Here is a 27,964-nt window from a genome sequence, read left to right as displayed (position 1 = left end):
GCAATCACAGGCTTCAGAAAAATAACTGGCATAGACTTATGCCAATACATGCGGAGAAGGGTCAAAGCACGTTACTATCAGATCAGAGACTAATTTCAGATTTGGTACCATTCAGTGCAACATTTCAGTATGATATTTACATATGTACCTAAAAGAGAAGTTGTCAAAAATTACAATCTCTAGAATGATTATAGAATTAAATCTGGAAATAAAGCTGGTGAACAAGAAGGGCAAAGTGAAGTCCCATCAGTATCGCCTTGGGCAGTGTCAAGTAAGAATTTGAGACCAGCGTTGCCACTTTGGTGTAACCTGCAGTCTGGCCAAATTGCAGCAATTTTATCTGCAAACTATTGAATAAAAAATCCTCCTTGCACAATAATGAGGCAGCATTTTGGGATGTTATTTTTAAAATATATTATTTTCAAAGTTACTCACAATTAAGAGTGAGCACTTGGTGCTGTCTGCATAACAGTATGAAAAGGAATTAACAGAAAGAAACATTATAACCCAAATGCAGAGTCACTAATTTTTTGATATTGCATGGGTCCATCATTGATAAGTAATCAATTTTTAAAAATAAATACAGATACATTTACTAACTACATTGGAGTACAGTCAAGTTTTTAACTGAACAGTGACAGGATTGGACAGAGTCCGCATGGATTTAAGAGAGGGGGATCATACTTAGCAAATCTATTGAAAGAATCTACAGAGTCGAATGTTAAAGTAAGAAATTGCAGGACATTTAGAAAAGCTTATCATTAAACATGGTAGACTGGGTTTTGTGAAAGAGAAACTATATTTGACAGATTTGCGACAGTTCATTGTGGAGATAACAAGCAGGGTGATAAAGGGCAATCCAATGATGTTCTGTATTTGGATTTTAAAAATGCAAATGATAAGGTGCTACATAAAAGTTAATTGCACAAGGAGTTCATTGTATCGGGGTAATGTATTAGAATGGATTGAGGATTGGTTAACCATACTGGCTGTTGCTGAGTCCTCACTTGCAGTGCTGTATACAATGTTAGCTCCCATATTTAATAAAGGATAAACCAACATCGGAGACCATTTAAAAAAGATTCACTTAGGTGCTTTGAGGCCGAAAGGGTTGACCTATCAAGAATAGATAAGCAGGGGTGATTTTATGGAAACAAGATTCTGAGGAACTTGACAGAGTAGATGTTGACTAGATCTTCTAGCACCAGTGAAGTCTCAAACCAGGGGACATGACATAAGGGAACATTCATTTTAGAAAAAGTAAAGATTTTTTTCTCTCAGTGAATGGCTAGAATTTTCTCACACAAACAATTGTGAAAGTTAAATGTGGGAGTGTAATGCCTGGGTTACTCTTCGGAGGGTTGTTCTGGCTTGTTGGGCTGAAGGGCCTGTTTCCACATAGTAGGGAATCTATATAATTCTATCTCAAATTATTTTAAAAGAGGGCAGATAGATTTTTGAAATATTGAGCAGTTGAGGGCTATGCGGATGAAGCGTAAAAGAGTTGTTGAGGTCTGGGTTGGCCCAGCCATGCTCTGATAGAATGGGGGAACAAGCTGAAGGTGATGAATGCCCGACTCCTGCTCCGATTCCTTGAGGCTCCGTTTCATGTTTTTTTTGTTTCCAAAGAAGACCGTGATACAATGTGCTAAAGATCTCAGATGTTGTGAAAAGGAATGAAAATGGGGTGTTTATGTACTGATTCAGATGGCATTGATTCATCAATCACAGCTATACAGTCATGAGTAGGAAGGCAATTCCCTCCATGAATAAAGGAAATCTACTGCAGAGCTCACACAAAGGGAATTCTTCCCCTCAGCAAACTCTCCTATCACATTACCCAACATAGCAGCTCAAGCAGGACACACTGCGCATGCTTTAGTCATCAAAGGCGACCCTGGGTGATTGATGTCAGCACCGGACCAATGAAAGGTCGGTGGGCGGAACTGGAGGACCGAGCGGGAGGTTGATCCTCCAACCAATCAAAATCAAACTAAACCATGTGATCACCCTCGCGCGCGGAGCAGAGTCGCTGTAATGAATGCTCGGGAAGTTATGGAGAGAAAGGATACGGTAAGGAAAGAAATAAACTGGGAAACGGGAGAAAAACTGTGTTGCTATGAGCGGAGAGGTTTTACAAACAAATTGTGCACGTTGGAAAACACAAATTTGAACGTCCCAGTCCCGTGTTTGCAGTAAATGGGGAATAGCCTCAGCGCGGCTGCAGGTCTGAGTGAGCGCCGCCATCTTTATTCGGGACAACGATTCACTGGACACGTTCGGAGCCGCCATCTTTGTAGGGGGCAAGGTGCAGCCAGGCGCATGTGCAGCTTTTCTCTCGTAGAGTCATTGTGATCATATCAGTCAATACTGCTCTGATTCACCTCTGGGCTCCCTCATGACCACTTTGTCAATATCTAGCTTCCTCAGTCTCGAACCATGGGTGTATTTTTGGTCTGTTTACTACTGTATTATTACTTTTATAGACCCTTTGTAAATGAGTTTTTCACTGCGGCCCAGCCCCTGACCATGTACTGCTCTATTATCAGATTACTTTTTTCTTGAATATTTTTGACAGTCAAGAATTCTTTTTTTCCAACAAGCAAGTGTATTTTCCTTCCATTTCTGTTTATCAAATTCTGCACCATTTTCATTCCCTGTAATCCGTTTTGCACTCCCTGAAACATCAACTGTGTTTCTCCTTCCACAGATACCAGTGATTAATGCCAAAGCCCTGTTGCTTGTGGAGAGGATGATGTTTGACTTTCTTGTACAGCTGCAGTTTGTGTGGTGAAGGTGCTCCCACAATGTGGTTGGGTAAGAGACATTACAGATTATTCATTACAGCAACAGTGATGATTTGAAAATAATGTCTAAATCAACAACACTTTGTATTTTTATTGTCATGCTTATAATTTCACAAAAATAATGTTGAGAACTTTAGACATAAGGCCAGAGATGGAGATATTAGGTCAGGTGACCAAAAGCATTGCCAAAAAGCAGGTTTTGAGGAATGTCTTAAAGGTGGAAAGCAGACCTGTGAGGTTTTGGCTGCAAAGTTCAGACCAAGCTGCTTCAGCAACTGTAGAAACAGCCACACAGGTGAAGTAATGAATTAACAAATGGTTGGGAGTCTCGATGAAAATGGGTTTTCGAGGTCTCAAAGTGTGTGTGGTGCAGGGAGCTAGGGATTATCACAGCCAGGAATTAAATCAAGTGTGAGAATTTTAAATTGAGGGATATTGGCCAGGTGCTGGCAGGTGAGACTAGATTGGGTTGGGGTATGTGGTCGGCATGGACGGGTTGGACCGAAGGGTCTATTTCCTTGCTGTACATCTCTATGGCTGTATGCTGTTGATTATAATTAGGAGCCTTTTGATGAATCAACAAGCAGAGATTTAGACTTTCATGAGATTACAGGGAGGTTGAATGTGGGAAGCTGGCCCTGAGTGTGTTTAGAAAATGAAGTCTGGAGATAACATAAAGTGGATGAGATGACATGAGCTGAGACAAGGGTGGAATCAGCTAGAAATAGTGATCTTGTAGTGGGACTGGGCTGTCACCCTCACCTCACCTCTGGGATTCAGTTAGGTGTCAGGTTGTGAATCAGGGCGGTAACACAATCGGGAGCTGAGTGGCCCTGGTGGAGCCTAAAATTAGTGTCACTGAGCTGACTGTTGCTGAGCAGCTGCTGCTTGGTAGCCCTGTTGATGACATCTTCCATCACTTTACTGCGGATCGAATGTGGACTGATAGATGGAACTTGCCTGGGTTGGATTATCCTGTGTTTTTGTGTTGAACATCCCTGGGCAATGTTCCACATTGTCGGTAGATGCCAGTGCTGGAGCGGTACTTGGCTTGGTGGGTGGCAAGTTCTGGAGCACAAGCTATCAGTGTTATTGCCAGAATATTTGCCGGGCCCGTAGCCTTTGCACTACTTAACCATTTCTTGATGTTATTCAAACTGAATCGAACTGGCTAAAAACTCACATCTGTGATGTTGGAAACCACTGGAGAAGGCTGAGATGGATCATCCACTTGACACGTGTGGCTGCAGATTGCTGCAAATGCTGTCATCTTATCTGGTGCATGGATGTGTGAGACCCCTCCATCAGTAAGGGTGGGGATATCTGTGATGCTTCCTGCAGTGAGTTGTTTAACTGTCCATCACCATTCACAACTTGGTGTGGCAGAACTGCAGAGCTCTGATCTGTTCCACTGGATATGGGATCACTTAACTCTGTTGCTTGCTGCTGATGCTGTTTGAAATGCAGATAGTCCTGTTTGGTAGCTTCACCAGGTTGGCACTTCATTTTTAGTTATGCCTGGTGCTGCTCTTGGCATGCCCTCCTTTACTGTACATTGTGATGGTTGAGAGTGGAATTTACAATCCCATGAGATTATAGATTGCGCTGGAGTACAGTTCTGCTGCTGTTGATGTCCCACAGTGCCTCAGAGATACCCAGTTTGAGATCCTACATCTCTTCAAAGTCTATCCCATTTAGAACGGTGATAGTGTCACTCAACACAATGGCGGTTTTTCTCAACTTTAAGGCAAGACTTTGTCTCCAAAAGGAATTTGTGATGGTCGCTCTTACCGATACTGTCATGGAGAGATATATCTGCAGCTAGTCAATTCATAACAATGAGATCAAGTATGTTTTTCCCTCTTGTTCGTTCCCTCACCACCCACTGCAGACTCAGTTGAGCAGCTATGTCCTTTAGGACCTGACCAGCTCAGTCAGTAATTCTGTTGCAGAGCTCGTCTCGATTGTGGATATCGAAATCCTGTACCCAGAGTATGTTTGATACCATTTTACTTCCTCAGTGCTTCCTCCATATATTGTTCAACATGAAGGAGAACTGATTCATCAGCCGAGGGAGGATGGTACGTGGTTACCAGCAGGAGCCGTGAGACTTCCTGGTGTCCGGAGTCAATGCTGAGTACTCCCAGGGCAAATCCTCCCTGTCTGTACACCACTGGGCCACCACCTCTGCCTGGTCTGTCCTGCCGGTGGGACAGGACATATCCAGAGATTTTAGGAGAAAGTGAAGACTGCAGATGCTGGAGATCAGAGTCGAGAGTGTGGTGCTGGAAAAGCACAGCAGGTCAGGGTGATGAAGGGCTTAGGCTCGAAACATTGATTCTCCTGCTCCTCGGACGCTGCCTGACCTGTTGTGCTTTTCCTGCACCACACTCTCTATCTAGGGATGATGATGATGGTGTCTGGTCATTGTCTGTAAGGGTTGATTTTGTGAGTATGACTGTGTCAGGCTCTTCCTTGATTGGTCGGTGAGACAGCTCTGCACATTTTGGTCCCAAAATCCAGATGTTAGTCTGGAGGACGTTGCACCATCGAGAGGGCTGATTCTGTGGTTGTATTTTCTGGTGCCTTGATAGATACCAAGCGGTCTATCCAGTTTCATTCCTTTGTTGAGACTTTGCAGTGATTAATACAGAGAGTAGCTGGCTGGGTCACTGTCAGGTTGGCAGGATGTTTTCCGCCATTGACAATGATTCCATGGAGATCAGGAGATTCCTAATTCCAGTTTTTTTTTTCTTGAATTCAGACTCCACCATCTGTCAAGATGGGATTCGAACCAGGACTTCAGTCGTTTGTTTTAATATTTTGGATAAACGTTAAATACATTAGGTTTGTTCACTCACTTTAAATATCACTTACCCAGGTTTTGTTTCTTTGTGAAACACTGTTCATCATCCTGTCTCCTCCAACATTCTCTCCAACAACAAGAGTTTGGAGCACATGGAGTTTCTCTGTCACTCAGACTGAGATAATCCGATCTGCTGTTTCCCTCCCTCCCACTAGCCCACGGAGCCAAACTGCGTCACGTAGTGTTCCTGGTTTTTGTCCTTAACTGACATCTTTCTCCAATCTCATGTCAAGCCTTATCAGAGCTCATCTTGACCCTTTACCCTAATCTCACTAAACTACAGACTTTCCAACTCTCTTTCCTCCTCCTCTTCATCAGTCCCCCTCACCGATTCACAGATATTGTTCCTTGTTCTGTCTTTTCTGGTTATGGTCCTTCTCTCCCAAAATCCTGCTCCATCTCCACTCTCCCTTTCCTTTCTGAATTTCTTGCATTTGGTGTCCTTGGTCTCTCCTGTATCTCACGTACAATGCCAGGAGGTGACATCGTGCAAAAGCACCATGTTGGGTTTCACATGTGCACTGACGATGCCCAACTCTTCCTCCCCATCATCCCTCTCCATTACTCCAATGTTACTCAGTTATCAAACTGCTAACCACACTCCCACTACTCGATTAGGTGCAGTTTCCTCTAATGAAACATTGTAATGGTTAAACCCATTGCCTTACAAATTCCTTTCCCTTATTGCTGAGCCCCTCCCTCTCCCTGGGAACTGTCTGAGGCAGAACTACACTCTTCACAATATTGCTGTCATATCTGACCCCAAGCTGACCTTCTGATCAGACACCTACACAATCACAACACCAGGAATTCCAATCTCTTAAACGTTGTTTGTCTCCTCCTCACCCCAGCTCCATTGCTACTGAAACCCCTTACGCGCGTCTGTGTCGCCTTAAACTTGATGAATCTGAAATGGAACCCTTTATTGCGTGACTGACACAGAATCTGGTTTCGGACTCCCCCGTGATGGGAAACATCCTCTCACTATTTATCCTGTCAAACGCCTTAGGAATCTGGTGGTGGGGTATGATTGTAGGTGGTGGAAATGGCAGAGGATGATGTGTTGTATCTGGATGGATGGTAAGGACTTGGGGAGGGTTCTATCCTTGCAGTTGGAGGTGTGGGTTTCAAAGACAGAGGTGCGGGAAGTGGAGGAGACACATTCGATGGTATTGACTATGTGGGAGGGGAAATTGCAGTCCTTGGAAAAACTGGCTTTACTGGAACACTGCAGTAAGCGTGAGACAGAGATGTTGGCCAGGGAACAGGCTCGTGTGTTAAAGTGGCAGGCAGCTGGAAGCTCGGGGTCTGTTTTTGCAGCAGAACGTAGATCATCAGTCGCCATTTCCGCCACCTCCACTGAGATGCTGCCAGACACAGGTTCCTGTCCCCTCCATTAACAGATATGCACCCTCCCAGCCAGATCATAATCCACTCCTTTGTCTTTCCAAATGTTCCAGTCTCTCTTTGGGTTCTGTCCCTGCCTATTATTTACTCTTTAACCCCTATCTCCTGCAATACAAAGATCTGCAGGTTAGTTGAATTGGCCAAGCTAAATTTCCCATAATGTTCTGGGATGTGTAGGTTAGGTGTATTAGTCAGGAGAAATGTAGAGTAATAGGGTAGGGGAATGGGTCTGGGTGGGATACTCTTCGGAGGAACGCTGTGGAACCTTTGGGCCGAATGGCTTGTTTCCACAGTGTCAGAATTCTAATTTTCCCAGCTCCCATCGGTTCTGAGGAAGGGCCACTGGACAGATTTCGGTTCCCAGATGCTGCCAGACCTGCTGAGCTTTCCCAGCACCTTCTGCTTGTTGTTCCTGATTGACACCATCCATACACCTTCTGGGTTTGATTCAGACAGGGGGAGGATCCCACCACTGACCTCACAATGGGGTCCAGCTGATTGATGGCAGCTTCCGACCAATAGGAAAAGGTGGTGGGACTAGTGGACCAAGTGCAACTAGTTGGTCATCCAAACAATGGGAGTGAATGAGGGGCGTGGCCAGTGGGATGACACATCACCAGTAACTCTGCCTGTGCAGCGCCACGTGACACGGCCGTCGGTGAATGTGGGAGACGCAAACAGGGAAGGGGAGAGTGGCCTCGGAGACGGAGATGATGAATCACTTTTTTTTTCTAGTATGGCCATATGCAATCTCATGTTTATATCTTTTTTTCTTTTTTTTTATTATCACCCAATCTCCTGTTATTTTTTTTTAAACTGCGGTAGTACTTATTTTTTCCCCAGCACCCATGGTGTGTGTGTGCAGGTGTGAGACACAGTGAGAGACACAAAGTGCACGAATCTTTATTCAATTTCCACCACCAGGAAGATAGGAAAACGCCCCAGTGGCCAGTGACAAGCACTGCCCTTCACATCAAAGGGCAATGCTGTGTGATCAAAACAGTGAAGGGGAGGGTAGGGACTAAATCAAAATAGAGTTGGACGGGGAAATAATGCACTCCACTCCCTGTGGCGCCCACCTCTCCCTGAACAACTCCAGGGTGTTGGTGGACACCGCGTGCTGCTTCTTCAAGGACACCCGGGCTCTAACGTAACCCTGGAAGAGGGGCAGGCAGTCGGCCCTAACGACCCCCTCCACGGCCCGCTGCCTGGACCTGTTGATGGCCAGTTTGGCCAGGCCCAGGAGCAGACCCACGAGGAGGTCTTCAGATCTGCCCTCCCTCCTCTGTACCGGGTGCCCAAAGATCAGGAGCGTGGGACTGAAGTGCAACCAATAGCAGAGGAGGAGGTTTTTAAGAAAATCAAAAATGGAGGGCAAATGCCCACACCCAATATATACATGGTCCACGGACTCCACAGCGCCACAGAACAAGCAGTTGGGCTGGGAGTCCGTGAACCACCGCAATCTGCGGTTGCAGGAGACTGCTGCGTGCAACACCCTCCACCCCAGATCCCCGAGAGAAAGGGGGAGGACTCCCGCGTAGAGAGCCCTCCACTGGGGATCCCCACCGGCCGGTGGCAAGTGGGCATGCCAAGGTGTGTCCGGACGGTGGATGAGGGAGAAGAGGTGGACGGTGTGCAGCAGCAGTCTATACAGGGCCCTTCTTTTCACATCTTTGAAAGAAACAAAATTAAAATTCCGGAGGCGGCTCAGGTTGTGGGGCACAGGCTCCCGCGGGAAGTATGGGACCTTGGGGCCAAATGAATCACTTTAGACTGGGAAGTTTCAATTACCCTCTGTGCGGGTCGTTAGTCTGAATTAGAAACTCTCGGTCCCGCGTTTGCAGCAGATGGGAAAATGGCTGCGGCCCTTAGGCGGTGATAGGTCCTGGGATATGGTCGCCATCTTTATTAGGGGCAAGGTCCAGGTGAGGCACATGTGCATGTCCTCTTCCTAGGATTGGGGGTGCGATTTGAAGAGAGGCATTTACACATCAAGCACATACCAAGCGAAAAGTGTGTCTTTATATACTTCCTGTACTGACTGTGTGAGTTTTGTTTTGTGAATTCATTTCATAGGATATTAAATCAGAATAATTGAGGCTGGGATCGCAAAAGCAAGTTTTTACAGTCAATGGAGTCATCAGGATCTGAATATCATTGGCTTTTAACTGTGGAAGGAGAAAGTATTGTCTGTTCTGTTTGTGGTAAAATATCTCCAATATTTTTGTTAAGCAGAAAGATGTACAAATTCATGGTTGGGTCACACTTTGGGTTTGTGCTCTGTTCTGGGCCCTGCAGCAGAGGAAGGAGATATTGGCCTGAGAGGGAGCACAGATTTATCCAGATTACACCTCGTCTCTTTGTAAGAACTGTCAGATTTAGACCCAATCACCCACTTCATGATGTTAACCTGTAAACTTCATATTTTCAGTTACCTGCAAACTTCCCATTAAAAGTCCTTTTGGACTCAAATTCCAGCACCTTTCCAGGTGGAATGTTCCAGCTTCTGACAACGGTCTGTTCATTCAGAAACTGCTGAGGTCCATGTTGACTCTGGGGTTACAAAGGGCTGAGCTGAAAGGTGAGGTGCTGTCCCTGAGCTCCCATTGAGATGCATTGGAACAGTACAGGAGGCTGAGGGCAGTGTAGGTGTGAGCAGACAATGAAAATGATGGCTGCACTGTGAGGGCTGCTTGGCTCAATGAGAGTGTTTTGGAGTTGGGTGTAAATAGTGAGGTGAGACAGGGAGAAGGTGAAGCTGAAACTCCGTTTTAGTTCAGGCCGTTCAGAAATTCACATGGTCCCAATGGGAACAGTCAGTTTTTAAGTGATACCTGTGGAATATTTGTTAACAGTTTTTAAATTATTTTTCCTGAGGGCACTTGAGAGTTAACCATATTGCTGTGGGTCTGGAGTCGCATGTAGGCCAGACCAGGTGAGGATGACCGTTTCCTTCTCTACAGGACATTAGTGAACCAGATGGGTTTTCTAACAATCAACAATAGTTTCATGGTCATCATTCTCCTTTCCATTCTAGATTGTATTGAATTCCGATGCTGCCATCAGCCATGTTGGGACTCTAACCCTAATCCTCGGAACACTGTACATGTCACTCATCTGGCAGGAATGCCATTAAGCCATTGCCTCCCTCTTTAACAATGTTTAAAAGAAAGTTCCATCATTCTACGTGTACAATTTGAGATAAAACACTGCAATGTCCATGTGTCAGGTCAGCCTCTCCAAAAGGTCAATCAACAGAAATTTGTTTGGGGGTGAAATATTTCTCTTTTTTTGGGCCAGTTTATGAAACAAAAATGAATCTAAATAAAAATCTTATGCCACGGCCATGTAATTTCTGAAGCTGGAGGGGGATTACAGAGACAGGGAGGGTTGTGGGGCCAGAGGGGGATTGTTGTCCAAACATCACTGTGGTGTACATGGACTGCAGCATTTCAGGGAGGCGGTTAACCATCACTTTCTCCAAGACAAGTAAAGGTGGCCAATAAATACTGGTCTGGGCAGCAAAGGCAACCCCCAGGGAATAAAACCAAGCAGTGACCTCTCTGAGCTGACTGGCTGTGAAGTTACAAACCTCTCTGGAAATGGAGTGGGCAGAGAAGAGAAACACTGATATTTCACAGCTGGCCTCAGAGAGACCTCACCCTTGGAAGTCCTCAGAGCCGGGGATCAGCTCAGTGAGGTTCAGTCTCTTCAAATATCAATCTTAGTCGGTTTTATGTTATTAAATCTACAATAGTGAGTAAGGTGAGGATTTCTTTTTAATGTCTTAGGGTCTCTTGATGAAATGTTTAAGGTATAAAACGTAAGCATTAAGTTATTCTCGGGCAGTATTTTCCGAGCAGTAAGACTGTGCCTTTGTCTTGGTCTGTAGATTGTTAAGGCGGAGAGATGGCCTGTTGTAGAGTGGCGTGCTGTTCCTGTCGGATGTGGGAGATTAGGGAGAGTTTCGATGACCCTGATGATTATGTCTGCAGCAAGTGTGTTTGCAAGTCCTATTGGAACGCATGGATTGGTGGAGGAGTGATGAAAGGCAGTGAGGAATTGAGAGGAGCTGGGGGGTGTGATAGGTCGCAGTCTCAGGATTGCAGGATACTGCAAATACAGATGGGTTACCTCCAGGAAAGGTAGGAGGGGTAGGTCAGTACTGCAGGAGTCTCCTGTGGCTATCCCCATCTCGGACAAGTATACTGTTTTGGAAAATGTAGGTGGTAATAGACTTTCAGGGGAATGTAGCACTGACTGCCAAGTTACTGTGACTGAGACTGGCTTCGAACATAATGTGAGATATATCCAGTTCCACACGATCGATGGTGAGAGGGGACTCTCTAGTCAGAGGCACAGTCTGCCGTTTCTGCAGCCGACAGTGAGAGATCAGAATGGGGTGGTGCTGCCCTGGTGCCAGTGTCAAGGATGTCTCACAGAGGGAGAATAATATTCTCAAAAGGGAAAATAACTAGTGGGAGGACATTATACATTGGTACCAATGGCATAGGAAGGGGAAAGCATGGGGTCCTGACGAGCAGGGAGATTTTCTCGTGCCACTCGGGAGGCATTAAACCTGTGAGGGATTCAGGGTAAACCGAAAGAGATAGTGAGAAAAGAGGGGAGTAAAGGACAGGTGGGGATAGAGTGAGAAGAACAGTTGGATAAAGCATAATGACCTGGCTGGGGGAGGGTGATCCGCTGTTAATGGAGATTGTTAGTGGCTAACCATAGGTAGTGTGTAAGGGCAGGCTATGAGAACGAGGCCTGGTGGGGTGTGGGGTAGTGGGGCTAGGACATGAGGTTGTTAACTTATGGTTAGCCACTAACTGTCTCCATTGTAAGCTGTTGCCCACCTATATCACTCCATGATTGGAGCTGCCGAGGACACAAACCTTTGGAATATCCTCCTGAACCCCCTCTGTCTGCCTTAAAGATGTTTCTAAAAATCGTTCTCTTTAATCATCGTTTCCATCATTCCTGAAGCATTTTAGGAGATTTGTCAATGTGAAAGGCTCCATACAATGCAGGTAGTTGTTGTTATTGTCTGACATCAGGAGAAACAGGAATGAGCCCCCTCTCTCTTACACCTGATGAACAGCAGCAAAATCAGGAAGCACTGAGCATGCTCCAGCCCACAATGGGTCTCGGATTATTGATGTCAGCGCAGGACCAATAAGAGTGGGGGAACGGGGGCTTAGAGGTGCTAGTTGGTCCTTCAACCAATCGGAGTGAATGAGGGGCGGGACAATACTCAACCACGTGATAAAATTCACTGACAGCACAGTGTTGTTGTGACCAAGGCATTGGAAATGTGTGAAGGTGAAGGGCAGGGGAAAGGAAAGACATATTGACCAGGAAGAGGAGGAAATTTTCATGGTATGGGATGAGAGATTTTACAGAACTTAGTGCACATTGTAAAACACAAAATTGAAAATCCAAATTCTTCACCATTTTCCCTCCCTATCATGCATTTTGCACTCCCTGAAATATCAACTGTGTGGTTCTCTCTCCACAGATACCAGTGATCAGTGCCAAAGCCCGATTGCCTGTGGAGAGGGTGATGTTTGACTTCCTTGTGCAGCTGCAATTTGTGTGGTGAAGGTGTTCCCACAATGTGGTTGGGTAAGAGCTGTTATAGCTTATTCACTCAGCAACATTGAAGAGTTGACAATGTATGTGCAAATCAACAACAGTTTTTTTTTTATCATGTTTATAATTCCATAGAAATACTATTGAGACCTTCTGACATAAGGCCACAGATGGGGATATTAGGTCAGGTGATCAAAAGAATTGCCAAATAAGCAGGTTTTCAGGAGTACCTTAAAGGAGGAAAGCAGGTCTGAGGGCGTTAGGGTGGGAATTCCAGACCGTGTTGCCTTGGCAACAGTAGAAACAGCTAGACAGGTGAAGCAATGAATAATACTGGATTAGTGGTGCTGGAAGAGCACAGCAGTTCAGGCAGCATCCCAACGAGCAGCGAAATCGACGTTTCGGGCAAAAGCCCTTCATCAGGAATAAAGCTTTATTCCTAATGAAAGGCTTTTGCCCGAAACGTCGATTTCGCTGCTCGTTGGATGCTGCCTGAACTGCTGTGCGCTTCCAGCACCACTAATCCAGTATTTGGTTTTCAGCATCTGCAGTCATTGTTTTTTACCCCGAAGCAATGAATAAACACATCGTTGGGAGTCTGAAAGAAAATGAGTTGTCGGGGTCTCACAGGTTGTGTGGTGCAGGGAGACAGGGATGTTCACAGCCAGGAATTACATCAAGGGTAAGAATTTTAAATTGTTGCTTGTTAATGGGAGCCTTTTGATGGATCAACAAGTTTTGGTACAAGTGAGCATTTAGGCAGTAGGGTTTTAGATACTCTTGAGATTACATGGAAATTGAATGTGGGAGGCTGGTCCGGAGTGTGTTTGGATAATGAAGTCTGGAGATAAAACAGGGATGGACGAGTATTTCAGTAAATGAGCTGAGACTAGGGTGGAGTTGGGTGATGTCACTATTGTAGGAATAGTGCTTTTGGAGTTGGGCTGCTCCTCCTCCTCCTCACTCCCCCTCCCCAATTCACAGATATTGTTCCTTGTTCTACCTGTCTGTCTTTTCTGGTTATGTCCTTCTCTCCCATTCTGCTACAAACTAATATTTGACCCCACTGTTGTTGGAAAAACCTACTCCATCCTGACTCTCCCTTTCCTTTCTGAATTCCTTGTATTTGGTGTCCCTTAAGGATCTATCCTTGGTCCCTCCTGTTTCTCACCTACATACTGCCAGGAGGTGACATCGTCCAAAAGCACCGTGTTAGGTTTCACATGTACACTGACAATGCCCATCATCCCTCTCCATTACTCAGTTATCAAACTGCTCATCACACTCCCACTACGCGATTGGCTGCAATTTCCTGCAATGGAACATTGCAATGGTTAAACCCATTGCCTTCAGTTGCTATTACAAATCACTTTCCCTTACTGCTGAGCCCTTCCCTCTCCCTGGGAACTGTCTGAGACAGGAACCACACTCTTGACAATATTGCTCTCATATCTGACCCCAAGGTGACCTTCTGATCAGACATCTACACAATCACAAACACCAGGAATTACAATCTCTTAAAATGTTGCTTGTCTCCACCTCACCCCAGCTCCATTGCTACTGAAACCCCTGACCCGTGTCGGTGTTGCCTTAAACTTGACGAATCAAAAACAGAACCCGTGATTCCGTGACTGACCCAGAATCTGGTTCCAGACTCCCTCATGATGGGAAACATCCTCTCAGTATTTACCCTGCCAAACTCCTTAAGAATCCTACATGTTACAATGAGATCCCCTCTCATTCTTCCCAAATCCAGTGAGTAGAGTCCCAACTTCTTCAGTCTTTTAAAAGATAATCCCTGCAAACCAGGGTTCATCCCAGTCAATCTTCTGTGAAATGCCTCTGATGAAATGACGTATTTCCTTAAATAAAGGGACCAAACCTTCTGTCATTACTCCAGATGTGGTCTCACTCGCATTTTATAAAGTTACTCTCAGGTATATACTCCAAACAACTCCCTTTAAACTTGCACAGATGTTGTTGGAAATGCTCAGCAGGTCATGCAGCATCTGTGAAGAAAAATCAGTTAAAGTTTCAGGTCTGGTCACCCTTCCTCAGATACGTTAACTCTAATTTCTTTTCACAGATGCTGCTAGACCTGCTGAGCTTTACCAGAAACTTCTGTTTCTCTTCCTGGTTTACAGCATCTTCAGTTGGTTTGGTTTTCATATCCTTTAAACTTGCCATCTCTCTTCTAGAATTTGTCATTTCCACCTTGGAAAAAAGATTCACATTTGTTTGGACTCCCCAACCCTGGGGAAAAAAGAAACCATGACTAGTCACACTATCATTGAACTTTATAAAATTGCGAGAAGCAATAAAGCCACCTAAAGTGTCCAGTGCAGCAAGGAAACAGCCGCAGCCTATTCAGCCCCTCCCTATAGTTCAAATGTTCCAATACTGGCAACACCCTACTAAAACTTTTCTGAACTCTTGCAAGTTTCCCAACATCTTTCCAATAGCAGGGAGACTGGAATTGAAAGCAGTCTGGGGATTCCAAAAGTGGCCGAGCCAATAAACTGTACACATGATCCCCCAACTCTTATCATCAATGCACTGCCCAATAAGCCAGCATACCGCACACCACCTTCACCGACCTGTCTACCTTCAACCACACTTTCAATGACCTATCAACCCACACTGCACGGTCTGTTTGTCTGTCAACACTTCCCAGGAACTTGTCATTAAGAGGTTGAGTCCTATTCTGGTAACATCTTTCTGAAATCAGGGAGACCACAATTGAATACAGTATTCTAAAACTGTCCTCCCCAATGCCCTACTCAACCACAACGTGCCCTCCTAATCCCTATACTCAGTGACAGAATCCCTACAGTGTGGAAGCAGGCCTTTCGGCTCATGAGACCATACCAACCATCGGAACAGTATTCCACCCTAACTCTGTAACCTGCCATTACCCAAAGCTCATCCAGCTAACCTGCATGGCTTTGGATTTGTGGGAGGAAATTGAGAGCACCCAGAGGAAGCCCCCGCAGACACACAGGGAGAATGTGCAAATACCACACGGATAGTGGAATTGAATCGAATCAGCGCATTCTATTCAATGTTAGTGTCCGAAATGCCACGTTCAGCAGCTGATCTCCCTGAAACTCTACTTTCCAAGAACTATGCAGTTGTTCTGAGCCCTTCAGAGGGGATAAAGGTGAGGAGGAGAAAACAGGAACAGGATGGAGTTGTAAATCTATAAAATAACTGTCCGTCTCCCCCACACTGTCTGCTCCCCCCAGTCTCCCCCTACTCTGTCTGTCCCCCCTCCCTCTGTCAGCCTGTTTTCCCCCCGTCGGTCTGTTCCACCTCTTCCCCACCCCCACCCCCATCGGCCTGTTCCCCTCCCCCCTCCGCCAGCCTGTTTCCCCCACTCCCCCCGTCTCCCGTCTCTTCCCCCCATTTGTTGGTTGCCTGCCCCCCCCCCCCAGGTCTTTTCCCCCTTTCTGTCAGTAGCACCCCACTGTTCCCCTCCTCTCTAATCCAACTTTTTGTCCCCACCCGTCTCTGTGACACCCCTCGCTATCCCCCCTCTCTTTCCCCACCCATTTCTGTCCCACCCCCCTCGATCTACCCACGCCCTGTCTGCCTACCCTCCCTCCCAGTCCCCCAGTTCTGTACTCCCCCACTGCAGGGCAAATATCTTGTCTATTTATCCTATCCATGCCCAGCCTGAATTTAAAAATCTGTTTCAGGTCACCATTCAGCCTCTGACGCTCCAGGGAAAACAGCCTATCCAGCCCTGGCAACATGCTATAATTCTTTTCTGATCTATTTAAAGTTTAAGAACATCCATCTGATCGGAAGGAGAACAGAATTCTATGGAATATTGATTCGGCAACTTTTGCAATGTCCTGTACAGCCGCACTATGACCTCCCAACCCCTATACTCAATACTCTGACCAGTAAAGACAAGCAGACCAACTGCCGCCTTCACTATCCTCTCTACTTGCTACTCTACTTTCAAGGAACTATGAACCTGCACTTCAAGGACTCTTTGTTTAGCAGCACTCCCCAGGAACTTACTATTAACTGTATAAGTCCTGCTAAAGTTTGCTTTTCCAAAATGCAGCTGCTTGCATTTTTCTAAACTGAACTCCTCAGCTCATTCACCCATCTGATCCAGATCCTCTTGTACTCTGAGGTAATCTTTTTCACTGTCTACTACACCTCCCATTTTGGTGTCATCTGCAAACTTACTTACAATACCTCTCATGTTCACATCCAAATCATGGATATAAATGACGAAAAGTAGTGGATCCAGCACCGATCCTTGTGAGACTCCACTGGTCACAGGCCTCCAGCCTGAAAAGCACCCTCTGCCTTCTACCTTCGGGCCAGTTCTGTACTCCATGCGATCTAACCTTGCTGACCAGTCTCCCATGAGGAACCTTGTCAAACACGTTACTGAAGTCCATGTAGATCATGTCCATGCTCTGACCTCAGCAATCCTCTTTGTTACTTCTTCAGAAAAACTGAGTCAAATTCATGAGATATGATTTCCCATGCACAAAGCTGTTATTAGTATCCAGGATTTAACTCTGTACATTGGGGTCTGCTTTGCCCAGTTATAGATGTTAATATTCTGGATGAAGTTCAAGTACCCCAGCATTTTGTCAGTGACTCTGTATTGAGTCTTGTTTATGTAACCAACACAGGTGAGTTCCTTTTGAAAGGTAGTCCCTGTATCCCTTGCCCACCAGGAAATAGTGTAAATGTCCTTACCTCTGGATGAGGAGGATCAGGCTCAGAGTTGAGTAACAGCATCTTTGAAGAGGCTGATTAGTAAACCTGCCCAAGCCACCAGTCCATACTGTCTCCCAGCTGTCCCTGCCTGATTCTCCAAACAGAACCATCCTGTAGTTTCTCTCCTGTCAGACTCTCCCATTGCTCAGTTTGTCCAGGATCCCCTCCTGCTGCTGCACTGCTCCTGTCCCTCACTGACCTGTCCATCCCCCAGTGTCCTCGACATTCATTCATTGTTTACAATCCCATTGTCCCAGTCCTCCAGCCCCGCCCCCTCCACTCTATAGAGACGGCTGAGTGGTTGGCACTGCTGCCTCACAGCACCAGGTACCCAGGTTCGACTCCAGCCACGGGCGACTGTGTGGGGTTTGCGCATTCTCCCAGTGTCTGAGGGGGTTTCCTACGTGTGCTCTGGTTTCCTCCCACAATCCAAAGATGTGCAGGGCAAGTGAATTGGCCATGCTAAATTGCCCATAGTATTAGTTACATTAGTTAGGGGGAATGGGTCTGTGTAAGTTACTGTTTGGAGGGTCAGTAAGGACTTGTTTGGCCGAAGGGCCTGTTTCCATACTGGAGGGATTCTGATATATTGGGCAGCAGCTGCTGTCAATCACCTGGACTCCTGTATGATCGGGAGCACGTGCTGTAGGAGGGGAGACCAGTGCACGGGCGCAGTGCTGGCCAATTGTGGGAGTATGCGCAGTATCGGTCAGTGCCTGGGAAGGAGGCTGTGGGTGTGAGGGATTAATCTATCATTAGCAGCTTCATCCCTCTGGGAGCAGGACCCTGGGGAATGGCCCTTCTCTTGCTACCCTGACATGTGATCAGACTGTCAGTGGTGCAGCGTTTTGCAGAAAGTTATCAGAACACTTTTGTGAAGATTCAGGGTTGTTATGGAAAGGGACAAGGATGGGCCTGCAGTTAGAATTCTAATTTGGCTCATTTTAGTAAGATGGGTCTTGGCCAGAGTGTGCAGGAAGCAGTGTATGCAGGATGGTTCTCATCAGGAGCTAGGAAACTGAATTCAAAGAGAGAGTGTGTGTGAGAACTGGGTGTGGAGGAAAGGAGTGGGGGGATTGGTTTGGATTTCAGTTCACAGAAGAGAGAAATTGTGAGACTGAGGTTTAAAGCTTTGGGGGAACAAGGAAACTACAGTTTAATACTACAATTGTCTTATGAATTTCCATCCTGTATTAACAGTGCTAACTTGTGTGCTCTGTTGTATGGTACTGAAAGGGTGGATTTGCGGATGAGAAATACAAATGGAACTTCATGTTCCGATCTGATGGTTACTTGATCCGTGCCGATCTGAATATTATTGGACTTTTCATCTGGAAGGAAAGGTGTGCATTCTGTCCGTGGGCGAATATTTCAAATCTGTGTGACTGCAAAAGCCCTGAGACACAGCCAAGTCCATGTCAGCATGGTGAGTATGGAGAGAGGTTTTATTTGTTTTTGAAAGTCTGAAAAGTCATGGCACATTTCCCAGGAACAATTAGGCCACAACTTTGCTTTGTAGAAGGACAAGTCTTTAATTAACCATGCAACCAGCAAGACACAAGGATACCTGCACCATGGGAAAGACTATGAAAACGGGATTGTTGTAAAGGAGTTCATTCTCGATCATGGATTGTAATCCATTGACATTGTCACATCGGTTCCAGCGCTGTGGGGAAATACTGGAAATATGATGAATGTAATGTAGGTTTCAGTTATTAAACTGTAAAAAGTGCAGAACAATTTACAAGGATGTTGCCAGGGCTCAGGGGTCTGAGTTACAGGGAGAGGTTGAACAAGTGAGGATTTTATGTTTAGAGCAGAGGAAACTGAGGGGGTTCTTTTCTAGAAGTGTATAAGACCATGAGAGGCATGGATAAGGTGAATGCACTCAGTCTTTTTCCCAGGAACTCAAGGATTGGACGGATTGATTGGATCAGTTTAGGGTTAGAGGAGAAAGAATAAAAGGGAAGCTGAGGGGCAACTGTTTTACACAGAGGGTGGTATGTATATGGAATGAGCTGCCAGTGGAAGTGGTTCAGGCAGGAACACACAACAGGTAAAAGACATTTGGACAAATACATGGACAGGAAAGGGTCAGAAGCAAATAGGCCAAGTGCAGGGAAATGGGGTTAGCGTGGATGGACATTCTGGTCGGCATGGGCCAGTTTGGGCCAAAGGGCCTGTCTCTGCTCTAGGATTCTATGACTCTCAGTGCATTTGCTATTTCTCCCCCTAACTCTGTTGGTATCCTGGGATGTATTCCATCAGGGCAAGGAGACTTGTCTACCTTTAGCTCCATTAGCATATCCAGCTCTAACTCTTTCACGATCATGGTTATTATCTAGGTCCTCACCTTCCTCAGTCTCCTTATCAATTACTGGCATGTTCTTCGTATCCTCCACTGTGAAGACTGACTGCTGTGTACTCATATTCCTGAACCCTGCTGGATAGGAATAACTAGGCACAGAACTCTGAGAGATCTTCTTTGAGTCTTTATTGATGAGACACAGCAGTTACCTGGATAGTGTACATGCAAAACACCTCCAGGCAGCATCAGGTAACTCCCCACCTGTCCGATGTAAAGCTCCCATTCTTATACCTTTGTGGTTTAGGACTTTGAATAGAGACTGTTTCTCAGTATTATCTCCATGGCAACGGCAGTTAGAAAGTCTAGTTCAGTTCAGCACTTTGTGGTTAAACCACACACCCCTCCCTCACACCCCCGTGGCTCCCTCAAGTATCTGACAGGCACTTCAGTTTCAGTGGGGTATCTCTCAGGATTCTGATGTGGGGGAGCCGGTGGTGGGGTCGATAAAGTTTAAAAACCACACAACACCAGGTTATAGTCCAACAGGTTTATTTGGAAGTACAAGCTTTTGGAGTGTGCTGTGATTTTTAACTTGATCAGGATTATCTCTATGGTAACAGATAAGTGCTTCAATAATTAGAGGCCATATGTTCCCCGAACAATAGGTTCCCCTCCAGCAGTATAAACTGTTATTCCAGCCCTGGGGATAGTTACTCATCACTTTTCTCCCCCAATCCCATCTCGCTTTCTGTTGATCTTTAAAGTTTTTCTGATCTCCTTGGTCATTGCCAATCTGTATGCCTTCTATTTCAGTTTGATAGACTCCCTTATTTCCTGAGCCACCCGCGGCAGATTATTCCTTTTCCTACAGTCCTTCCTTTTCACTGATATATACTTTTGCTGAGCACTTCGAAAAATTGCTTTGATATTCCTGCACTGTCCGTCAACTTTCCCACCATAAAGTCTTTGTTTCCAGTCTACATTAGCCAACTCCTGCCTCATCCTATTTAGTCTTCTTTTGTTTAAGCACTGGATCTTGGGATTGGATTTAATCTTCCAACTTTCCATCGTTGTTCTGAGTTCAACCAGATTTATCAGAAGCCTTTTATCAGATTACAAGGTGAGACGATGTTTCCTGGGAGTTTTGGTTTTCATTGTCAGTGACCTTGGCTTTGTAATAAAGTACAGGATGGATATTCACAACAGAGTATGCTGGACGCTGCGAATGTACGACACAATCTAAAACCATAAATCACTGTCTCCCCTCAGTTTAAAATTGCAAAATCATTGCCCCCTACACACTTCCTCACTCTCTAAGATTGGAATGCTAATCCACCTGACTATCTGTCATTTTCCGAAAATCTCCTTTGGTGAAGGCGGTGATTTTTGGATTCAGCTTTCCAGTTATTACCGTAAGAAGATAAGCACTGGGCACTGGAGAACCAGCCCCACCATTTAATACGGTGATGATTGAGCTCACATCAGTCTCAGCTGGATTTTCCTGCCAGCTCTCTCTCACCCTTCAACCCATTGCAAATTCAACATCTGTATCTCTTCATTAAGTTGGCACATTGTCCTGGCATCCACCGCATTTTGAAAAGGGAATTCCACAGATTCACAACACATCGAGATAAGTACATTCTTCCACATGAGAATATAATAGAGTCCCTATAGTGCAGAAACAGGATATTCATCCATCGAGTCCACACCAACCCTATGATAAGCATCCCATTCAGACCCACCCATTCCCTGTAACATTGCATTTCCCGTGGCTAATTGTCTAACCGGCACGGGCATGGACACTATCAGCAATTTAACATGGGCAATCCACCTAACCTGCACATCTTTGGACTGTGTGAGGAAACTGGAGAACTGCACAAAACCATGCAGATATGGGGAGAATGTGTAAACTCCACACAGTCGCCTAAGGTCCCTGACGCTGTGAGGCAGCAGTGCTCGCCACTGAGCCACCTCTGCTTTACACCTACTGCCCCTTATTAACCTCCCTATCCCCCATTTGGCTGAATCTATGTTCCTTACGTCAGAAATCAGGTTGTCTAAGCAGATGTCTCAGTAAATCCCAGTGACAGCCCACATGTCCCGTGTGTCTGAATGGGGATCCGATACACAACATCCTCCATCCCACACTTTTCATTCACATTCCAGAATCAGGGCTCCAGTGGCTGCATGAGAACTGCAAATCCCAAATTCCAAGGCAGGGACCACGCGTCTGTGGGGAAACCTGGCACAAGTACAGAATGTGGGTGGGTTTGGGAGCATGTGCTTTGGGGTAACTAGTGGAAAGTATTTCACACTGATTGTCTGGACGAGGAACGTATTTGTTTGTAGTATTGATCTGTTGGAGGGTCAAAGTGTCACCACACCCACATGGGACCAAGTTCCATTCCCAACTTGTCATACACTGGGAATTGACCAATGAGAAACAAAAAAGGATGTGACCCATTTTCCCAGACTGAAGATTCCTGTTCTGTCCAGGATCTGCCACCTCCCTTTCTGTTTCCTTTTGTTTCATTCTGCTGTTACATTGTTGACTTGCAGCAACTGAAGGGAAAGGAAGTGAACCCAGAAAGGGTGCAGAGTCTAACCAGGGATGGGAAGTGGTGCCATGGATCTGTTTATCAACAACTCTATGAGAATGGGGAGGGTGTACATTTGGGGTAGTAGAGTCAGAATGGTGGGAGAGTGTAAGTGGGCTGGAGGGTTACAGCTTTGGGGGAAGAAAGGGGAAAAAGATATTCCAGAGAATCTAGAATTGTCTGTTCTGAATTTCTAATCTGTACATATTCCTTTATGCAGGGTGCTAGATGGTGAAGATTTGCAGATTGAAATCTCAACATCAATTGCCGATCGTGATAAAGTTAACCAGCATTTGAAGAACCAAAGATGGAGATTCACTCGGCCAGAATCCTAAAACACTCTCTCTCCCAGCATTGTCGGTCTCTCTGCACCAAATGGACTGTGAATGGTTCAAGACAGCAGCTACCTACCATCTTCTCAAGGGTAACGAGAGATGGGGAATAAATGCTGGCTGAGCCAGTGATGCCCATATCCTGGAAATGGGTTCTATCTCTAGTTGGTGAAACCCGGTTGATGTTACTGCAGGATGATGAGGGAGGCTGAGTGCATCCTCCAGGAGGCAGCACCATCACATTACCCCTGCCTACACCCACACAATAACACACCAAAGCAACTGGAACAAAAGGCAGTGAAGCCAAAGGAGGATTTATATATAGTTCTTTGAAATAAAGTCATCAAAGGGGATTGGAACACAGCAGGAACAGGAGATTGAGTTGCATTGTTAGCTGTTTCCCCTTGAATGGTGGAGCAGGATTGAAAGGCCGAATGGCCTCCTGCTATCTCCCAGGTATGTATATAGCCATGGAGCCCGGGTAGGAAGAAGTGGGCAGGGACTCTCCAGGAGATTGCACTTCCACATCAGTTTTCAGTGAGGTATGGTTTGATGGATTTTATTTCACATTTGTCTTTAACACAAGGTTTGTGAATTTGGTTTTAAAATATTGTAGCTATTTATTCCACAATAAATAAAACTAAAAGAAAAGAAATGAAACTATCTGAATATGACAGTTTTGAAAAATTTCAAATGCCTTGTAAAACAAAATCCTGTCTATTCCCGGACACCATCACTTTCCAGTTACTCAAACTCCAGGGAAATATTCCCTCCCTGTCTGAACCTTTGGTTTGATTTAACTGCTTTTCAGTTCTCCTTCTATGAGCTGTGAAGTGTTCTTTTTCCCCCCATTTCTCCGACCCAGACATGTTATCACACACAGCTGAGCAACCTTCCCACGTTCATCATTACACCATTTTGGGTTTTTGTTAATATATAATCACCAGCAATAAACCACCCGTGTAACCAATTGAATATTTACAAACAAAGCCCATTATGGGCAAAGCAAACCATTACAAATGACAGAGTGGGAAGGGACCAAATCAAAGTAGAGTTAGGGGTGTATCCCCTGCGATGCCCACCTCTACCTAAAGACATCGAGAACATTGATACATACCACATGCTCCTTCTCCAAGGACACCCTGCTTTATCCTCAATCATAGAATAGAATCCCAACAGTGTGGCAGGAGAGCATTGGCCCATCAAACCCCACCAACCATCCAAAGAGGATCCCACCTGGAGCACTCCATCCCTGTAACACTGCATTTCCCATGGGTGATCCACCGAGTCTGCATAATCCTGGGCACTGTGGACAATTTCGCACAACTGATCCACCTAACCCACAAATATTTGAACAGTGGGAGGAAACCAGAGCACCTGGAGGGGGTCCAAACAATCATAGGGGAATGTGCAAACTCCACACAGGCTGTTGACCAAGGCTGGACTCCAACCGTGTACCTGGTGCTGTGAAGCAGCAGTGCTCTAATCCCAATTTAAATCAAAACAAACGATCCCTGCTCATTGTCACGTTGCTGTTTGTGGAGACTTACTGCCCAGAGAGACATCCTGAGATTCAGAAAGAGACAATATAAATTCAGTCAACTCCAGCCGAGTTAATGTGATTAACAACCACATCAATACTCCAACAGTGCCATCAGACCTCGTACCTACTCTATCATTTACGATTTTTAACCCATGGGAAGTTTGTTACCACCTTCGATGACAGCCATAATGCTCTGACCACTTTGACGGAGCCAGTGCAAGTCAGTTCTAATAGTTATCAATAGATTGAATCTAAACAGGATGCCCCACAACAGGAAGTGCTCTGACACTCAATGCCTGTAAGTCAAGGTCATTTTCCTAAAACCACTCACGTCTGGTAATACCATTGAAGATATTTTAAACAGGAACCTTTCAGTCTCAATTTCCAGTTCCAGTCCATGAAGCAGCCAGTAACATGCACCAGTGAATTGAATTCTAACAGCAGCATTGCCCTGGCAGGAGAGATTGAGGAGCCTGAAGCTGTCTTCTCTGGAGTATCTAAACATGAAACACTTCAAAGGAACAAAAATCTACAAGAGCTCGAGAGGATAGATACAGGAAGGATGTGCTCCCTGGCTGGTGTGCCTGGAATAAAATAAACACTAACTACAGTATCTTTACCCAGAATCCCCTTTAGCTTCAAAAATGTTTAAGATTTATTTGCTGCTTTAATTACACTCCCATTTTTAACTGCCGAAATGTTGCTAACTATGCAAATGTATAAAATATAATTTAATCCATCCCAAAACCTCTCTGTACCTGTGTCTCACTTGTGTTCACCGAGACACTCATTCAATCTGACCTCTTTACAAACCCTGCCCTGATATTTCGTAGAGGGCTCAGAATGAAATATTCACAGAATTGTTACTGCACAAAAGGAGGCTCTCCAAAGGATCACCTCACTGAATGCCATTCTTCTCCTTTTACCCCATAAACCTTCCCATTCATCCTCTTCCAATAACACCAGCGAGTTTACAACTAACCACAGCGATTGGTTTGGTTTTGTTTGTTCATGGGATCATGGCATCACTTGCTGGGGCAGCATTTGTCATCCATTCTAATTGCCCAAGAGGTGGTTCAGACTCAACTACGTTATTCAATCTCTGGATTCACTTGTAGGCTGGACCAGGTCAGACCCAATGACATGAAGAGTTGATTTCTGGCCTATTATCTTATTTCTGAAATGATAATGAATAATGTTTACAGTTGAATTAAAGGTGAAAGACCAAACTGGGTTTTATTCTGATTGAGCACATCCTCCTGTTGTCTCAGTTGTTATTGACAGTCTCATTCCCATCGCACCAGAACCTGTTCCAAAGAGTGTTACAGAAAAGGCAGAATGGTCAGCTGCAGCTGGTCACCTGACTGGTCACTGGACCCCAAGGTTCACTCTCCACAGATGCTGCCAGATCTGCTGATTTTTTTTTCCAGCAATTTCTGTTTTTATTCCTGATTTCCCAGCATTTGCAGATGTTTTGTTTTTGATTATTGATCTTGTCTGTTGCAGAGGAGTTTATTGATGAGTTTGGAGAGTTTTGAACATTGCAACTTAGGGCACAAATCAGCCATGAAATATTGAATGGCAGAGCTAAATGGCCTCCTCCTGTTCCAATGAAAGTTATCCATCTGCAGCTTGTGGTAACATTTCCCCTCACTGCTCACTTCACCTCCATGTCTAACACACTGTTACTGACTGAACAAACCTCCTGTGTTTGAACTAAACCTGCTCATGTTCAGTGGCTCCCTCCACTGCCACCCGGATTTAACTCTCATCATGGAATGCTGTCTCATATTACTGCAGGAATGCCCACAAGGACTAATCCTGGAGTCTGTTTCCCGTGGGATCCAAAAATCACATTTATTTCCTTCTTCCTATTTCATTCTGGCATTGAACTCTCGGTTTCAATCCATTCTCCTGTCATGCTCTTCAACGTGCCCATGTGGGTGGGCTGGAGGCAGCTGGCACCTGAGATTGTGGGGGGAGGCAGATTCAATCAGGGATTTGGGAAAACACTCAGACAATGACATATCCATCTGATCGTTGACTCAGACAGATAGGCAGAAAGAAAGATGCACATTTAGATAGCACCTTTGATGACCTGGGTCAATGAAACATGCTTCCAGCTCAATGATTTCAACCTCAAATCTCTGAAAACACAGACACAAAGCTTCCTACTTGTACCAGGTTGTCTCTCAGCCTCCTCTTTTCGTTAGAAAAGAGTTTTAAGCTGTTAAGCCTTTCCTGGTGATTATAACCAGTGTTTCTGTCAGATTTGTGACTGAACCTTTATTTTCCTGTTGTGAGTGATGCTTGTCGCAGAAACAGTTGCTGACTTGTGAGGGGTTTCGGTTGGAGTATTTATATTTACACATTCAATCCCACCCTCACATACAGTGTGAAATTGATGTAAAACAGAAGGAAAGGATTGCGTGAGCACCCACAGAAACACAAAGGCAGCATGTGTACCTGAGTTGAATGAACCTGGACTTAGGAAAATGTGACAATAATCACAACTAGTTAGAATTACAGAATCCCTTAGGCGCACAAAGAGACTATTCGGTCCATCGAGTCTGCAATGACCTGCTCTCCCACCCTACCTCCATAATCCCACAGTTAGCATGGCTAACACAATGCACCTAACCTACACACTACAGGCCATGTTAGCACATCTGTGGGAGGGTCACATATTATGTCTAAGTGCTCAGGATTGTGGATGAAGGCTCAGAAATACTTGACTCTGACGCAAATCCCCTTTTTCTTTCAAAATAAAATCTGTGGAAAACTGCAGCCAGAAAGATTTCTGATTATTTCATGAGGAAGAGAATTCAAAACTCGTGCCACTGACCCAGGGAGCGCAGTGAAGTCAGAGATCTGGGAACCATCAGAACTGTAACAAGTTGTGAGCAAGGTGGAAGGGAGACAAGGATAAAAAGACAGTCTGTCACACGGGGGAAGGCAGGAGAGATTAAATTGCAGAAATGGTAGTCCCTCAAGGCCATGGGGAATGGAGTTAGGGCTGGGAAAGAAACCAGGAAACAAGGTGAGCAGCTGTCTAAGAAATACATTGAAAAAACAGATTATAACAACATAGAGGGCAGAGTACACAGTCTGAAATTGTTGCTCTCATTGGTGAGTACAGAATGCTGTAAAGCCTGGGTCATTCTATTACAGCCAACACATGCAGGATAGGCCAAGTGGCCTCGATCTGTGCTGTAACTTTCTGATAAATTTATTCTGACATTTGGAATTCAGGTCGGGTGATGTTTATAAATTCTCAAATTGGACTTGAGTTTAATATTCTGGAGAAATGTTAAATAAATCACAATGATCCCATTCTGCAGACTTTAGTCCGCAGCTCTGCAGGTTCCAGCATCTCAGTTACATCCATGTCCTTTTATTCTAATGTGATGCTGGTTACTGCCTCTGTCACCCCATCAATGAGTTCCTGCTCCCCACCATCTCTGAGTGAAATGAATTCTCCACCCCCCCCCCACTTCTTTCTGGGAATTAGTTTCAATCTAAATCCTCCAGTTTCTGACCTCTCAGTTAATGAATAGCTCCTTCCTATCCACTCGACCTGGATTCCTCAGCATTTTATCACTTCAATTAAATCTCAGCTCATCCTCCTCGGAAATCATCCCCAGCCTATCCAACCTTTCCTCAGAGCAGAAATTTTCCAATTGTAGAAATATTCTGATCAATCTCCTGTGTACCCTCTCTGGTGTGATCACATTAACCCTGGAATAAGGGGATCAGA

At 45.2% G+C, this 27,964-nt stretch overlaps 1 long non-coding RNA gene across 1 annotated transcript; it reads left to right on the top strand.

Moving 5' to 3' along the window:
* Positions 1–1,990: 1,990 nt before the first annotated feature.
* Positions 1,991–25,162, top strand: LOC140470560 (uncharacterized). The gene is made up of 5 exons (XR_011956519.1): positions 1,991–2,073; positions 2,711–2,817; positions 12,605–12,711; positions 18,664–18,853; positions 22,553–25,162. It is a non-coding gene; the product is annotated as an uncharacterized lncRNA (long non-coding RNA).
* Positions 25,163–27,964: the final 2,802 nt, after the last annotated feature.

This window comes from Chiloscyllium punctatum, chromosome 52, assembly GCF_047496795.1.
Source record: "Chiloscyllium punctatum isolate Juve2018m chromosome 52, sChiPun1.3, whole genome shotgun sequence".
NCBI classification, from domain to species: domain Eukaryota; kingdom Metazoa; phylum Chordata; class Chondrichthyes; order Orectolobiformes; family Hemiscylliidae; genus Chiloscyllium; species Chiloscyllium punctatum.
The sequence above is the reverse complement of the archived record's forward strand: the minus strand, read 5'-3'. Positions and strand labels throughout refer to the sequence as shown.